The 16,494-nt window shown below is 41.5% G+C and overlaps 1 long non-coding RNA gene, 1 other non-coding gene and 1 pseudogene across 2 annotated transcripts; 2 read left to right on the top strand and 1 right to left on the bottom strand.

Moving 5' to 3' along the window:
• Positions 1 to 691: 691 nt before the first annotated feature.
• trnae-cuc (transfer RNA glutamic acid (anticodon CUC)) lies at positions 692 to 763 on the bottom strand. Its single transcript has one exon. It is a non-coding gene; the product is annotated as a tRNA-Glu (tRNA).
• Positions 764 to 5,328: 4,565 nt separating this feature from the next.
• LOC112073844 (pancreatic progenitor cell differentiation and proliferation factor B-like) lies at positions 5,329 to 9,890 on the top strand (annotated as a pseudogene).
• A 3,778-nt stretch (positions 9,891 to 13,668) lies between these two features.
• LOC139025224 (uncharacterized) lies at positions 13,669 to 14,419 on the top strand. The gene is made up of 3 exons (XR_011476699.1): positions 13,669 to 13,715; positions 14,255 to 14,286; positions 14,328 to 14,419. It is a non-coding gene; the product is annotated as an uncharacterized lncRNA (long non-coding RNA).
• Positions 14,420 to 16,494: the final 2,075 nt, after the last annotated feature.

The raw sequence follows: 16,494 nt of genomic DNA, 5'->3' as shown, positions 1-16,494 counted from the left end.
CCAATTAGGTACATGAATTTAAACTTTTTAAAAGGCCATCCCCCAGAGCCTGGTTCCTTTTCAGGTTTCCTCCTAGGTTCCTGCCTTTCTAGGGTGTTTTTCCTAGCCACCATGCTTCTACATTTGCAATGCTTGCTGTTTGGGGTTTTACGCTGGGTTTCTGTACAGCACTTTGTGACATTGGCTGATAAAATAAAGAGCTTTATAAATACATTTGATTGATAGAGTTACTGTAGCTACACAGTCTGTAAATCTCGTTATCTGTGCTAACATGTTACTGTAGCTTAATACACTGATTTTACTTGTTAGATATTTCGATCGATGATGATGATCAATGAAAACAGCAGATAACAAAACATCGTATCTACTTTAGAAAAGAAAGATCGCGAAAATGACCTGAGAGGAAATATATTTTTCCATTGACCTCTTCTAGYGTTTAAAGGTCCCGCAATAGATCTATCCTCATTCGTCAATTCTTGGTTACATCTTGGTTGCACTGGCGTCTCGGATTGGTTGGCGAGTGCAATTCTTGGTTGGAGACGGCGATCTGATTGGTTGTCACAACCAGACATTTCCTCGACTCACGTATGTTAGGTGGGCGGCGCCTTCGTTTTTAGACAGTTACCTGTATAATGTGGATGCTTCTGAAACTTCAYGTATATCCCTTGAGGTCTGGTGATAAAAAGTGTTGTTCCCTGACCGGGAATCGAACCCGGGCCGCGGCGGTGAGAGCGCCGAATCCTAACCACTAGACCACCAGGGAAACTGAAGGGTAAAGTAGTTGTAATTGTTCATAACTGTTGATAACTATACTGAACAACAATATAAACGCAACATATAACAATTTCAAAGTTTTTACTGAGTTACATTTCATAGAAGGATATCAGTCAATTTAAATGAATTCATTAGGCCCTAATCTATGGATTACACATGACTGGGCAGTTGCGCAGCCACTTGGGAGCTAGGTCATAGGCCCACCCACTTGGGAGCTAAGCCCACCCACTGGGGAGCCAGGCCCAGCCAATCAGAATGAGTTTCCCCCCACAAAAGGGCATTATTATAGAGTCACTTTAACTCTACGTACATATTACCTCAACTACCTAGACTAACCGGTGCCCCCCGCACATTGACTCTGTACCGGTACCCCCTGTATATAGCCTCGCTATTGTTATTTTACTGCTGCTGTTTAATTATTTGTTTATTTTATTTTAAATGTTTTACTTATTTATTTTTTACTTAGCACTTATTTTTCTTAAAACTGCATGGATCCTACCCTTTCACCCCCCCCCAATTTTCGCCTAAAATAACATACCCAAATCTAACTGCCTGTAGCTCAGGACCTGAAGCAAGTATTCTTGTTACCATTTGAAAGGAAACACTTTGAAGTTTGTGGAAATGTGAAATGAATGTAGAAGAATATAACGCATTAGATCTGGTAAAAGATAATACAAAGAAAAAAACATGAATAATTTTGTCTTTTTTTTGTACCGTCATCTTTAAAATGCAAGAGAAGGGCAATAATATATTATTCCAGGCCAGGCACAATRTAGTGTATGTGCAAAGTTTTAGACTGATCCAATGAACCATTGCATATATGTTGAAAATGTTAATAAATGTTCAAGTTCATAATTGTGCACTCTCCACAAACAATGGCATGGTATTCTTTCACTGTAATAGCTACTGTAAATTGGACAGTGCAGTTAGATTGACAAGAATTTAAGCTTTAAGCTTTCTGCTCATATCAGATATGTCTATGTCTTGGAAAATGTTCATGTTACTTACAACCTCATGCTAATCACATTAGCCTACGTTAGCTCAACTGTCCCGTGGGGGGACACCGATCCTGTAGACGTTAAGGGCTTGTAAGTAAGCATTTCACTGTAAGGTCTACTACGCCTGTTGTATTCGGGCGCATGTGACAAATAAAATTTGATTTGATTATTGCAGACGGATAGTCTCAGATGATCCCACAGGTGAAGAAACTGGATGTGGAGGTCCTGGGCTGGCGTGGTTACACGTGGTCTGCGGATGTGACAAATGACAAATTCTCTAAAACAATGTTGGACGCAGCATACCGTAGAGAAATGAACATTCAATTCTCTTGCAACAGCTCTGTTGGACATTCCTGCAGTCAGCATGCCAATTCCACACTCTCTCAACTTAAGACATCTGTGGCATTGTGCTGTGTGACAAAACGGCAAATGTTAGTGGCCTTTTATTGTCCCCAGCACAAGGTGCACCTCTGTAATAATCATGCTGTTTAATCAGCCTCTTGATACGCCACACCTGTCAAGTGGTTAGATTATCTTGGMAAAGGAGAAATGTTCAATTGACAGGGATGTAAATAAATTTGTGCCCACAATTTGAAAGAAATAAGCTTTTTGTGCATGTGAAACATTTCTGGGATATTTTATTTCAGCTCATAAAACATGGGACCAACACTTTACATGTTGTGTTTATATTTTTGTTCAGTATAGTTATATATATATATATTTTTATACTTTCGTCCTAGAGAATGCTTTATTGCTTTGGAAATATAAAGTCAAGTTCAAGTTTTTATTTTATAWAGCCCTTCGTACATCAGCTAATATCTCGAAGTGCTGTACAGAAACCCAGCCTAAAAACCCAAACAGCAAGCAATGCAGGTGTAGAAGCAGTACATAAACATATGTATCCCATGCCAATAAAGCCCTTAAATTGAATTTAAAATTGTATTGTATTTCCTGTTCACTTTTTTCTCCAGAGGAAACAACTCAGCCAACCCACTGTGCGTTACCTAAGATCGAGCCCCGCCTAGTCTCTTCAGCTATTGTCGTCGCATCGTAGTATAAAAAGGACTCACCACCCTTCATTCAAGCAAGACATTTACTGCAGACATATCGTTGGAGGGTTTTTATTTACCCAAAACGTATTTTCAAATGGGCCCCGTCGCCTAGCGTTTACTCTCCTAAGCCTCGCCTATTGAGTTGGGTGCTGTTAAACGTCAGCACGGCTGGTTAACAAAAAGGTGAGATTTGCTTAAAAACGGCTGTTTGATGAGACTAAAACGATGCTAGCTACTATAATGCTAGAAAAAAAAGATGCCCGGTTGTTGCTTGTTTTTGGACGTTTGTATATGGCAACATCACTAAGTCATCCTGATTTCAGCCTTCTAGACTATTTTTATTTTCTTCTGTAGCTAATATGTTTGTTGCTACGCTCAATTTTCATGTGTGCTAATACTGCCAGGCAAAATCATATATAATAATATAACGAATTCCATGGACAGATCAAAAGTTTAGCTAGTTAACGTTAGTCGAGCTAGCTTTGTTTTCTTCAGCATACACAGACCACCAAATGTTATGTTCTGTTTAAAACCMGTGTTCGTCGTTTTTTCACCCAAATTCCCAAGAATGAGAACATTGTCATTGTTAGCCAAACGGCTAGCAAAACATAGTTAGGCGCCTAGTTATCTAATGTAACGTAGTTATCTAACGTAACGTTTTATCTACAGTAGCAAGCTACCTTTTTTGGTAACGTTATGTACCGCAGCGAATGACTGCTGTTTGAAATCATGGGCTTGATGTAGGTCGAATGGTCCTGGGTTAAGCACCCCGACGTGAGGGGTACATTTTCATATGGGAAATATTTAAAGTAGTGTATTTTGTGTTCGGTAGWAACGTTATTGGATGCCTAAAAGTCACAGACCATATGTGTAGGCAGGCTACCACTAACATTTTGAGGCAGCATTGCGTAAATATTTTATTTMACTAAGTCAGTTAAGAACAARTTATTATTTTACAATGATAGCTAAGTGTGAAGTAACCGTTTACTATTTGGCTTATTACTTACTGTTTGTACTTAGCCACCCATGTATTCTGAAGAGCTGAGTAGGAGCAATGTCGTTACAAAAACCTGTGCAGTAATGTCTTATTGTCTTGATTTCAGTATTTAAATGTTATATATTTAATTAGGTTATTGAATTTAATGTYTTTCAGTTGTAATGCACAAGTTGAATGATTGTATTGATACATTCAACTTGTAGTTAATTACTTGACATTGACTGAATATTCCATTCTGCAAATTCTTAATTAAACGCAATTCAGATGTTGCATTTGTTTCACCTTTAATTAACAAACCATTTTAATTTAATCAATGTTTAATATATTTACGTTCTCCGATGCATTCCGTTTTAAAATGCAGACTCAACCAGAGACATCCTTACACTGCCTGCCGGGAAAGTTAGAGAACAGAGAATCAAAACGCTTTGGCTATAAACTGTTATGACCCAATTCTTGTAAGTTAAGACTCTGGAACATGGATGTGCTTCCTGTAACCCCTCTATTGTGCTCATAAGCCACCTTAGAAGGGAGTGTCCCGCAATTATTATTTTTTCTTCCAKTTTTGGCACCCATAATAGTTGAATAGCCCTTCTAAGGATAACTTTATCACTCCCTATTTTAATGTTGCTCTTGTGACAACTTGGTTTGAACCAGGTCTCCGACATGTCACGACTGTTAGCACACTTGGCTAAAGCCCATAGGGATGAGTTCAGGAAGCTATAACAAGTCTTAGTCTCCAGGAAGGTTTACTCATCAAGGGTGTGGTTCAACGAAGATACGTTTCACCTCCWATGACCTCTTACACAGATCACAGTACCGATATAACTGACTGTGTTTGAAACCAGGTGTACTGCACAACACATTCTGTGGCAAGCAGGAGGGGTCTGTGCACCCCTCTTAATGAGTGGAGGGGGGGGGGGATTGTGATCCATACATGTGATTACCAGACTGACTACAGCATGTAGGTAACGTTCGTGTAAGCTTGCGGGTCGTCGAGTGTGACGCCGGCGCGCTCGGGACGGTCTTAAGACGTGTGCGTTTGACCTGAAATGGGGTTCTAAACCGCAGACGGTCTCTTGTGTAAGCCCGCCCATAGATCACTCCTGCTTACTTCAAGCGCTCCGTTAAGTTATTATATTGAGTCGTTGGTCCCGACACAAATGACTTGTTACATATCCGGTCCCCCCCCCCCCCCACCCCCCCCCCGACTCCTTGAAAAGACCCATCCAAGACAAAGGACCAATGAGGCTTTAGCTCAACAGGCTAAATGAATCTGAATGATTCATCAACTAAATATTAAATATTCAGCTTAAAATAAAATGCGACTTCATTTTTATGAAATAATGAGTCAATTTCAACATTTACATATTAAAAAAATATATAAAAAAATCCTAATGCAATATTATGGTATTCAAATACAATTTGTTGGCACAGAAATCGTTCCATAGTCTATGTACCAATGTGTCTGACTCAAACCTCCTTTCTTCAGGGTTTCTAACGCATGATTCACAAGTTCGTAAGAATGGCAGCGATCAACGCAGCGGTTCTCTTGTGGCAACCCATGACTACTACCGAGTGAGTAGCTCTCGGCGCGGTCATGTCTTTCAACTAAGCCCTCAGGCGCTAAATCAATCAAGCTCTTTTTTTTTCTTCGTCTTCAGAAAGATTGAATCAGTTATGATTTCACTTCAGCCTTCAACAGTAGTGTGTTCTCAAAGCACTCTCATATCTCTGAATTTAGCACAAACAGTTCTTGGGACAGTTAGGCTATCTTGCCACAGATTATGTCAATGTCACACCAAATGACAAGGGTTGACCGACGCACAAACAGATTCTGACTCATGCTAGTGGTCTCTTCTTGCCTGTACCTTGTGTCAGGGTTTCCCAAATTCGGTCTCACATTTGTTTTTTTGTGCCCTGGCACTAACGCTGATTCAGATAATCAAAGGTGGATGAGTTGTTAAACTGAATTAGCTGTGTAGTTCTAGGGAAAATACCAAAACGTGGCCCCACGAACGAGTTTGGGGAAACCCTGCCTTATTTGACGGAGTGGTTTCTCTTGTATTGGTAGAGGTGGGGGGGGGGGGCTTGTGAGGTGACTGACTTGTTTTGCCCTGTCTAACCCTAGACTATGACAGGTGTATTCTCTTGAGACCAGTATGAACTTGTTGGGATCTCACCTCTTGGTCATGAATGGGTTGCATTCTATTGTCCTATCCTGATACGGTGATGGGATTATGGATGAATTTGTGATTAATATCCTGGGAAAGAGCTTGTGAGGGTGTTTGTATTTTATGCGCGTTGTCCTCTCTCTTACCTTCACGATGGGTTTTTTTCAGGGCGCATCGGCTCCACCTCCAGCAGCAGCGCTCCTGTGGCAGTTAAGAGTACAGTGGGGAGGTCATTCCACACCCATCCAGGTACACAAGCAATATGGGCGACGGTGGGAAATGTGTCTGATGGGGGGGGGCACCTGGTGGCATTGTATGAGAGACGGAGAAACCCAACAATGCCACCCCTCTTCATACCATGCCACCAGTGCCCTAACCTCCCCCCATGTTCAGGGGAGGTGTTATTTGAGTGTCTTGCCTGGCTGCGTCACTACCTGGTACGGCAACTGCTTGGCATCTGACCTCAAGGCGCTACAGATGGTAGTGAGCTCGGCCCAGTAAATCATGGGGGGGGGGCCGAGCTCCCTGCCATCCATGACCTTTATACCAGGCGCTGTCAGAGGAAGGACCTGCGCTACACAGCTGATTCAAATGACCAACTCGTCAAGCTTTTATTTTTAATCAGCTGTAGTGCTGATTAGGACTGACCTTGGGGAACCCTGAGCCAGTGAACAGATTGCTGATTTGCTGTACAGCTATACGATCAGGTGCAAATGTCAAATTTTTGTGCAGGAGTTTTGCCATAAGAAATATGCTGCACCAAATTTATTTATTTTCAATCAATAATATACAGTTTACTTTGCAAGCTCACCAGCAATGAGGCATGAAGCAACAATTTACTAGCATAGGCCTACTGGTCTTTTGGTATGTTAAAATTGCTTGACATTTTATAATTTACTTACGAAGCTTGCGTTTAGGAATTTGTTCAAATAAATGATTACAGTGGTAAGGACGTGACCTAAGCTTCTACACCTGTGTTGCTGGGTTTTCTGTAYGGCACTTTGWGACATCAKCTGATGTAAGAAGGGCTTTATAAATACATTTGATTGATAATTMATCTCAAATCCCGAMAGTGAAGARCACSTTGTTCTCTTGTTTAAATGTTTGCTGTTGCTTTAAATGTGTTTGTGGGAACTCATACATTCCATCTTATCCTACAATAATTGCTAGCGTATCATCTTCCCTACACCGTTTACTGCAACCGCTTAGGCATTTCTGTTTCGTAAGATGTTCATTTAGCCTACTGTTTACTTACCCTCTGAATGGGCGCAATGAATATTGTGCACATGAACGTTCACAAGACTCATGAGGTAGAACAGTCCTCGTTGAACTGTAATGGTGTCTTGTGTACAGTTGGCTATGTGATTATAAAGTCAAATGCACATTTTCATGGGGTGACGGGCTGGAGAAATACAGTAGTTACACAGCCAACTGTGGGGGGGGGGGGTGGACAATGATTGTCCTCTTACAACCTCAACTGCAACAGTTCATGATTTGTCACCTACAATGGAGCCTAGCCCTTAAGCCTGGTGATGCGTGGTGACGTAAGGTTGCCTTGCTGTGAGTGGACTCGGACGATGCGCTGTCTCAGTCTAGGGTGACCACATGTTGTGCGGAATAGACATACATTCTAACACCACTGAAGCTGCTGGTGATGTTTGACGATAGGCGTATGTTTAACAATCATATTTCTCAAATCCTTTCGGGCTGAACTTGGAGGAGATTTTGGCCTAACTACTTACAGAATGTGTGCTTCTGAAGAGCTACAAATATTAGGCTGGAAGGTAATTTCGTTAAACTTGTGAGGCTCTCGTTGCTCATTAGAAGTGACGTTAGATTTGATACTGGAGCTAAGCAGTTTACTTCGAATCGGTGGGCTGATGCCTGTTTCACTTTATCAGAAGCACTTGATCAATGCTGTGATAATTTTCTTTTTCTCTTTAAACAACCACCTGTTTGGTAGACAGAAGCTGTGCACTCGCTACGGGGTGTGGGACGTCATCTATAATTTAACTGCTCTAAATTCCTTTGACCAGTAGGTGTCACTAGTGTACACTGATCAAATCCTCGAGGGATGAAACTATTTTTGACAATTGGATGGAAAACTCKTAATTTTTTTGCATCCCTTTTTCGGTATCCGTAACTAACATTTCCTGATACCAAACGAATGTATCCTCGGCCAAATATTCTGACTTTCACAACGGCCACATGTGGTCTCGTTTCGGCATCAATTCGTGCTGCCGTTGGGTTCCGCGGAGCGTCGCTTGACAGCTTCTCAATGGMGCTTGTTTAGTTATGTTGGATCAAAGCTGAATCTTTCTTGGAAARTCTTTTTATTTTAAACCTTTTTAACTAATGATTTAGTATTCTATATAACMCAACCAACTGTAATAGCATGTTACTGTTACACCAAAAACACATTTGTCATTTTATAAAGGATGGTTTGCTGATTAGCCCCAAACATGACTCAACAGTACACACCACTAGGCAGAATGCTGTGATTTGAAACAAAATACAGGAAGGCTATATAGTTTAACAATCTGCCCACAAAAAAAAAGTAATTCAAGAACTAAATGCATATTCCCATGAAACAGAAATCAAATGATTGGCATGCAGACAGTTTGGACATTTCACTGGTAAAATGTAAAGAATTATCATTGACGATGCCAACGCTTATTTTTGAAATTTGATATGAGTAACTTGGTGTTTGAGGGTATTAAAATTTGAAAGTTTTCTTAAGTGAGACAATTGAAATTTGAAGGAGGATCAATTCTATAATATTTGATGGGGGCACCTTTTTTTTTTATCAAATGTTTATTTGTGTAGGCTACATTGTACCGCAAAATCATACTGTTGTCGCACATTTGGATATTTTTAAATGTGGTCACCCTAGCTCAGTCAGTAGACTTGTAATCTATTAACCAACATGGTGAACCAATTTTTTTTTTTTTTTATGTGACATGGCACTTTGAACAATGACCTGTTGAACCCTGGGAACAATTTACTGCACATATAGTCATTCAGAGTTCTTGTTCTGTGCAGTAAAACCGTCTTATATATTGAGGCCTTTTCGTAGTTTTTGACTTTGTCCTAATCTGTTCCTAGGTCTACCAAAACAAGACTCTGGACATTGGTGGTCCAGCTTCTTCTTTGGGAAGCAGAACCAGCCAGGAATGACCACTCTGACTGAGGAGGCCCAGCAGAAGTAAGTAGACTAGGGGAGAAATGTGATGTATGAACTGGCTGTCATGGAGAGAAACGGGCTGACCAGCAACTGGCTATCATAGTGGGAACGAACAAGCTGCCCAACGTCACTCTAAATGCAGTAAGGATACGGTTTGTCACCTCATTTGACCATCCCAAAGAACCAGCTCTTTTATAAAGTGTTGCAAAACTTTTTCAAAGGTCGTACAGTGTGAACTCTCTGTAGCTGGCATGTCCAAACCCTTATTAGGGCGTGTGTCTTGCTTCCTGAATACTACCTCCCTACAACAGACATGCCTTTCTGGCACAGAGTCAGAAGTAATCAAAGCATTTCGTTTTGTAACACTAAACAAGTTGCACCCTGTTGAATACAACCTTATTTTTTCTCTCTCTCAACCTCTTCCCCCTCTTTTCCAGGGCGACGGCCATGACTTTGACCAACGGCCAGGTGACCTGCGTTGCCAGGGAGATGGTGATGAAGAGGCAGGTTAGCGACSCCGTGAGGTCCGAGCCGGCGAGTCCACCCCCCTCCTGAGGCAAGAAGGGATCAACGCTAGGAGACGGGAGGCTGCTTCCCCCCTCTGTCCCCTAAACCCTTTAGATTTTCTTCCATCCTCCACACATAGAAAGTATGAAGCAAAGTATCAGGTATACAATGTAGTATTCTAGCGTAGGTATTGGAACAGAACCCCCTCTTCCCTTTAACCCTAAACTATGAATGCATCCTATTCCCTATTTAGTGCACTACTTTCGACCCAAGACCCATTGGGTTATGGTCAAAAGTAGTTCATTATATTGGGTGCTGTTTAGGATGTAGAAATGTTCCCAACATCCACGTTAGCAAACTACATAGAATGAATGTCTGTCACTTTGCTTCACGCTAAGCATTATGGGTATTGGAACAATTATTTGTTTGTCTTAGGACAGGCTGCCAATTAACTTTTATATTTTTTTTGTATCCTGTTTTCTATGACTAAAAATAAAATGAGAACAAACTATATATATATATATATATATATATATATATATATATAGTTTGACTTTTGTACTTGGTACACACATTCAACTCCTGTTATCTTGTCCATTTGACTTCCAGATGTCAAGCAGCTTGACTCTGGACTTTGTTTCTTTCAATGGAATTTATCGCTTTGAAATACTGGAAACCGTCTCTGTATGACAAGCACAGCGTCAACTTTAACTTGGCACTCAATGGCCTACTCTTTCCTGTTGAAATACTGACCAGGCTGTCGCTGTGCATGCAGTCTGCTACCGTTTCTGTGACAAGTTGTGGATCTGAAATACTAAAAAACGGACATTCTGCTAGGTACAGAGTAAACMCACAAAATGGTGACTCGCAGTCCATTTCTGCCGTTCTGCAGCATGTTTGGACGTTACCTTAAGTAACCTGACGTCCTAAGACCGTACAGCCAATTGCTATGTGAGACTTCACCACTGAGAACTGTGCCTTTTTCCGTGAGAGCAGAACTGCGATAGACACAACAATTTGTAAGGGCAGTTTATCTTGAGTAAGCAAGTGCATCAATCTCCACCTGAGGATTGTCTAATTTCAGCCATCTATTTCCTGGTTGCGGGGTGCAAAATCCACTTGTCATTGACGTCTCGCTGGATTCATTGCTTTTATTATACTCGTGACTTTCATACTCTTGCTTGTCCCTCCCCCCCCCCACCCACCCACACCGTTAATGGTACTCCTGCGGAAATATTTAATTACCTGTCAAACACTGTTAATGCTGGAAAATGGGATACATTGTCTTCCGTTGCATCTATAAAAACGGAAGCGTCGTTGAATTAAATGCACCATCTCAGTCTTGCATCACAGAGCTTTAGATTTTTTTTTGCAGATCTTGGCGGGGTGAACCACCCCCCCCCCCCCCCCCCCCCCCCCGCCCCCCCCCCCCCCCCCCCCCCCCCCCCCCCCCCCCCCCCCCCCCCCCACCTCCCAAAAATGTTTTTTTTTTAATGCATGCCAGCAAAAGCCCACTAAACAATACATTAATTGCACTAACGTTTCCCACAAACTGTTAGGGCCTACATGAAGCTGTCCCAACAGCACAGCTTTCCTTTCAGCTTCGTGGAGTGATTCCTCACCTGGCGGTCAGCGGAGCCTTGTCTGGCAGCAAAACAGTTTATTCAGCCTCGTTTACTGCCTTATTAAAAACAAAGCTGATATGTCAGACTTGCTTAAACAAATGTGGTTTCTACTAACAATTTAAGATGTACGTACTATGGCATAAGGGAACAGGAAATCACATTTTTATTAAGACAATGAGCGAGCTAAAATGCACGTAGTCATAACTATTTTTTTCAGCCCTGTTGAAATGTACAGTGACAGAATTCAGAACATGGGCCATGCTTTGTGTTTTCCCTGTACACCAAGTCAGAACTGCAGGATAAATTAAGGGGGAATATAAGGAGACCAATGATAGCTCTTACAATAATGAAAGCTCTTACAATATTCAATGATTACATTTCTCTAAAACAGGCTATAGGCTACATGTGCATTCCMAGTGGGTCAGAAGTTAACATGCACTCAATTAGTATTTGATAGCATTGCCTTTTTAAATAGTTTAACTTGGGGAAAACAAGCTTCCTACAATAAGTTGGGTGAATTTTGGCCCATTCCTCCTGACAGAGCTGGTGTAACTGCGTCAGGTTTGTATGCCTCCTTGCTCGCACACGCGTTTTCAGTTCTGCTCACACATTTTCTATAGGATTGAGGTCAGGGCTTTGTGATGGCCACTCCAATACCTTRACTTTGTGATGRCCACTCCAATACCTTRACTTTGTGATGGCCACTCCAATACCTTGACTTTGTTGTCCTTAAGCCATTTTGCCACAACGTTGGAAGGTTGGTTGGGGTCATTGTCCCTTTGGAAGACACATTTGCGAGTTTCCAGTTGTTTTGAATGCGGCCTGTAGGAGTAAATTAGATGTATAGGACAGCACATAGATGTATAAAATGGCTGAACATTAAAAATAGATCACAGTAATGAAAGGGAGAGAACACATGGTCTGCTACCTGACATTAATGAAAGGGAGAGAACACATGGTCTGCTGACCTGACACTAATGATAAAGAGACACATGGTCTGCTGACCTGACACTAATGATAAAGAGACACATGGTCTGCTGACCTGACACTAATGAAAGGGAGAGACACATGGTCTGCTGACCTGACACTAATGATAAAAGAGATTCATAGTCAGCTGCTTCTAAACAGAGGCTTATAGGACAGAATCTGCTGATTCCAATAAAGGCAAACTGAACAAAGAGTACATTGACACATTAATGAAAGGAAGTGRGACATTATGCTGACACACTAAARGATAGAGGGTCCAGCCACCATTATAATCTAACTGAAAACAGATATGGGYGTTATTGGGCGTGAACAAGTAGGAAGCTTGAACTAAAAGATAATGGTGATGAAAGACTTAAGAAAAGAAAGGTAAWTTGCGTAAGGGATGGACATAATACTATGTGTGTATAAATATAACAGCTGGGGCTCTGGGAAATGGAGTGTGTTCCGCGGGACATTCCGGCTGGCAATGCTCTGTATTAAAAGCCTAATTGATTTCACAAGTTCTTAYGAGTGTTATATTTCTGAGACGATGTTCCACGACAGGCCGAAGTCATGCTGGATTGACAGCATGCGTGGCCAAATGTATTCAACCTTTTCTTGGCCATGGTGTTGCGTGTGAATGTTTATCCTTTATAAGCTTGGAAAAGAGACCCTTAATCCCAGACTTGGACCACACACCCACCCCACTGAATAGCAGGCTAGTGATGGTTTAGCATCGCTTGCAGTTAGCCACTGATTCCTTTCCAAACCACTCATTGTTGAATTTCCGATTTCCAACTTGTGTAATGTTTATGTCCAATAGCCGATGAGCACCGATACGTTTTAGCTATTTCTCTCCTTGAAAAGGATTTGCCAGTAGATTGTCGACTTGATACATGATGATGACCGCTTGCTAGCTAAGATTTTGAAAGTATGTTGACATGATCAGTCCAATCAAAGCTACGGTAGATATAACGTAATTTTATCTGTGGCTAATGATCTTGAGCCTTCTTGGATGGGAACATCTAATGTAACTCTATGGCAGCACCCAAGGGGCTTGAATTTTCGAGCTCTYCCCGTAGATTTTGCAGTGACCTAGTATCCCAACGAGTGACAACACTGAGCCAATCACGGCGCAATTAGAGAACATTACCAACCCATACGCTCTGTATTTCCCGCTGGCTGCCCCAACACCACAGAAATCACTGAGCTAGGCTGAAACACCTGCATTTTGGAGCTGCTTTACTCAAGAAAGAAAATGTTTGTATGCGGCTTTATTAACTTAATGATTTTTTAAATTGTTTGCAAACTGATMAAAAATAACATGCTAAACAGGTGAGGCTTAAAACAGCCCTGAATGACGGGTCGCCGCTGAAAGTACTGTATGTATAGAGGTGTATTCTAGAACCTGTTGGTTATAGATCAGTGTATTCTAGAACCTGTTGGTTATAGATCAGTGTATTCTAGAACCTATTGGTTATAGATCAGTGTATTCTAGAACCTGCTTGGTTGATAATTCAGGTATTCTAAGCCTGTGGTATAGATCAGGTATTCTAGAACATGTTGGTTATAGATCAGTTTATTCTAGAGCCTCTTTGGTTCTAGATCAGGTATCTAGAACCTGCTGTTATAGATCAGTGTATCTAGAAGAACCTCTTGGTATATCAGATCAGTTTTATTCAAGAGCCTGTTGGGGTTCTAGATCAAGTTTTATTCTAAGCCTGTTGTTAATCTAGTGTATTCTAGACGTTGTAGTGTATCTCGTAAGAGCCTGATTGGTTATAGATCTTGATTAGTTCTAGAAGCCTGTTGGTCTATAACATCTGTAGTATTCTAGAGCCTGTTGGTTATAGACTGTGTCATCGTAGACTGGTAGTACGTCGTGTTGAGCGTGCGTTATAATCAGGTGTAATTCTAGAGCCTGTGGTTATAGATGCAGTGATTCCTAGAGCCTGTTGTATAGATCAAGTATTCTAGTAGGCATGTTATAGATCAGTGTATTCTAGAGCCAAGTCTCTACTGCCTGTCTCTCTAGCTCTGCACCCAGCAACAGGTTTCTGCTGCCTGTCTCTAACTCTGCACCCAGCAACAGGTCTCTGTTAAGAGGGGTTTGATGATCTGCATTGTACAAGGAGATCTTATTCAACTACCATGCTGCACCGAAAGCAAATACCACCAACCTTTGGGTGTGTTGCAAGAAACAAATCTGAATCAATCTCAACAGATTCCTGCTGTAGGGAATTGGTGAATCGGATCTGCGATCAAATCTTATTTGAATCACGTCAATAGGGAATTGGTGAATCGGATCTGCGATCAGATCTTATTTGAGTCACGTCAATAGGATATTGCTATAGAAGGGTTGGACATTCTGATCTGTTATTCAACTCATGTGTGAAAGAATGTTCCCATATTGCTGCTTGGAAACCAGCCAGTATCAGGAGAAAGTTTAACATCTTGTTCCTTCAGTTGGGCTGCGGAGAGGACAGGCTGTGGCCCAGTTATGAAAAGAAGGGAGGAGGAAATTAAAAAGGAAAGAGGGGTGGGGGGAAGAGAGGGGTGAAGGGAGGAGAGGTGAAGAGAGGAGGAGAGGTGAAGGGAGGAGGAGATGGGGTGAAGGGAGGAGAGAGGAGGAGAAGGGAGGAGAGGGGTGAAGGGAGGAGGCCTTTTGCCTTTTTGTAGGCCATCATTGTAAATAAGAATTTGTTCTTAACTGACTTGCCTAGTTAAATAAAGGTTAAATAAATACAACAAAAGGGGGGAGGATGCGGAGGGTTGTAACTGGGCTGTGTGTGATGGTATTGAATAATATTGTCTGTTTAAGAGAGTGCTCACAGAAATGTCTTATTTTTCTGGCCCTTCCTGCTGCCTCCTAAAACAGGAGTCAGTGTAGAGACTAGAGCAATATAGAAAACATGTTCAACACTGACTGGCTTGATCAAGTCCATACTTCTGTGCTGAGAGGACAGAACAGAGAGGAAGATGTCTTCTCCCTCATCTTCCTCTGTGTGTTTCAACCTGCTGATTGGTGACGGTGTGTGTCTACTTGACAGCTCTGTTGGCCGGGCTGGGGCGCTTGACGGGGGCCGTACGGGGTGTAGAGCTCCCCAAAACCACCCGCCATCCTCTCGATATCCTCCCTGCTCCTGGGAATCCTGAAGAGGATATATATGGAGGGGTAAGGGAGGAAGGTTAAAGAAGGTTGCATTATATAGTTATACCTGCAGGCTCTAAAGTAAAGTGTTACCACAGGTTGCATTACATTTTGAGTGATGTCAGTGCTTGAAGTAGAATGTTTATTGGGATAGGCGTCCGTCAACGGGACAGTTTTGTAAATCAATGTGGTGTGTGTCATGGACAGTGTAGTCATTGGGAATACGTTTTTTAGGTTGGGGTTAGAGAAACATATCAATGGGGTAATATTAGTGTCTTATATGGCTGAAAGTTAAATTCTTTGTAAATCTAACACTGTGCTGGTTGCCATTTGACATTGTAGATTACTACTGTGACACCATATATTGCTATGATTGCTCATTGTTTGCGAGTGGCTCAAAACAACACAAAACACACTTTTTTTCATGCGCAACAGCGGTTTTGTATGAAATACTCACTTAAGTGGACATCAGAAACTGAGTTTGATGATGGTGAAATACTCTGGGTTATATTATTAATGTAAATGATTCAATACACATACACGTTGCATTGGTGCAAAGTATTCAGACCCTTCCCTTTTTTACACATTTTGTTCGGTTACAGCTTTTTATCTAAATTGATTGGATTGGTTATTTTTTCTTATCAATCTAACCACATAATATACCATAATGAAAAGCAAAAATAGGTTTTTAGACATTTTTGCAAATGTAATATTAAAAATTTTAAAAACAGAAATACTTCTTTACTAACTGTTCAGACCCTTTGCTATGAGACTCGAAATTGATCTCAAGGGATCTGTTTCCCTTGAATCATCCTCTGAGATGTTATCTACAATTGATTGGAGGTCCACCTGTGGCCTCACTCTGTAAAATGCACATGACAGCCTGCTTCGGAAGTTTGTCAAAAGGCACCTAAAGGATCTCAGACATGAGAAACAAGATTCTCTGTTCTGATGGAAACCAAGATTGAACTCTTTGGCCTGAATGCAAGGGCGTTGGGATGTTACGGAGGATAACTGTGACCATCCTACGGTGAAGCATGGTGGTGGCAGCATCATGCTTTATCGCTTT

Source organism: Salvelinus sp. IW2-2015, unplaced genomic scaffold, assembly GCF_002910315.2.
Source record: "Salvelinus sp. IW2-2015 unplaced genomic scaffold, ASM291031v2 Un_scaffold2390, whole genome shotgun sequence".
NCBI classification, from domain to species: domain Eukaryota; kingdom Metazoa; phylum Chordata; class Actinopteri; order Salmoniformes; family Salmonidae; genus Salvelinus; species Salvelinus sp. IW2-2015.
The sequence above is the reverse complement of the archived record's forward strand: the minus strand, read 5'-3'. Positions and strand labels throughout refer to the sequence as shown.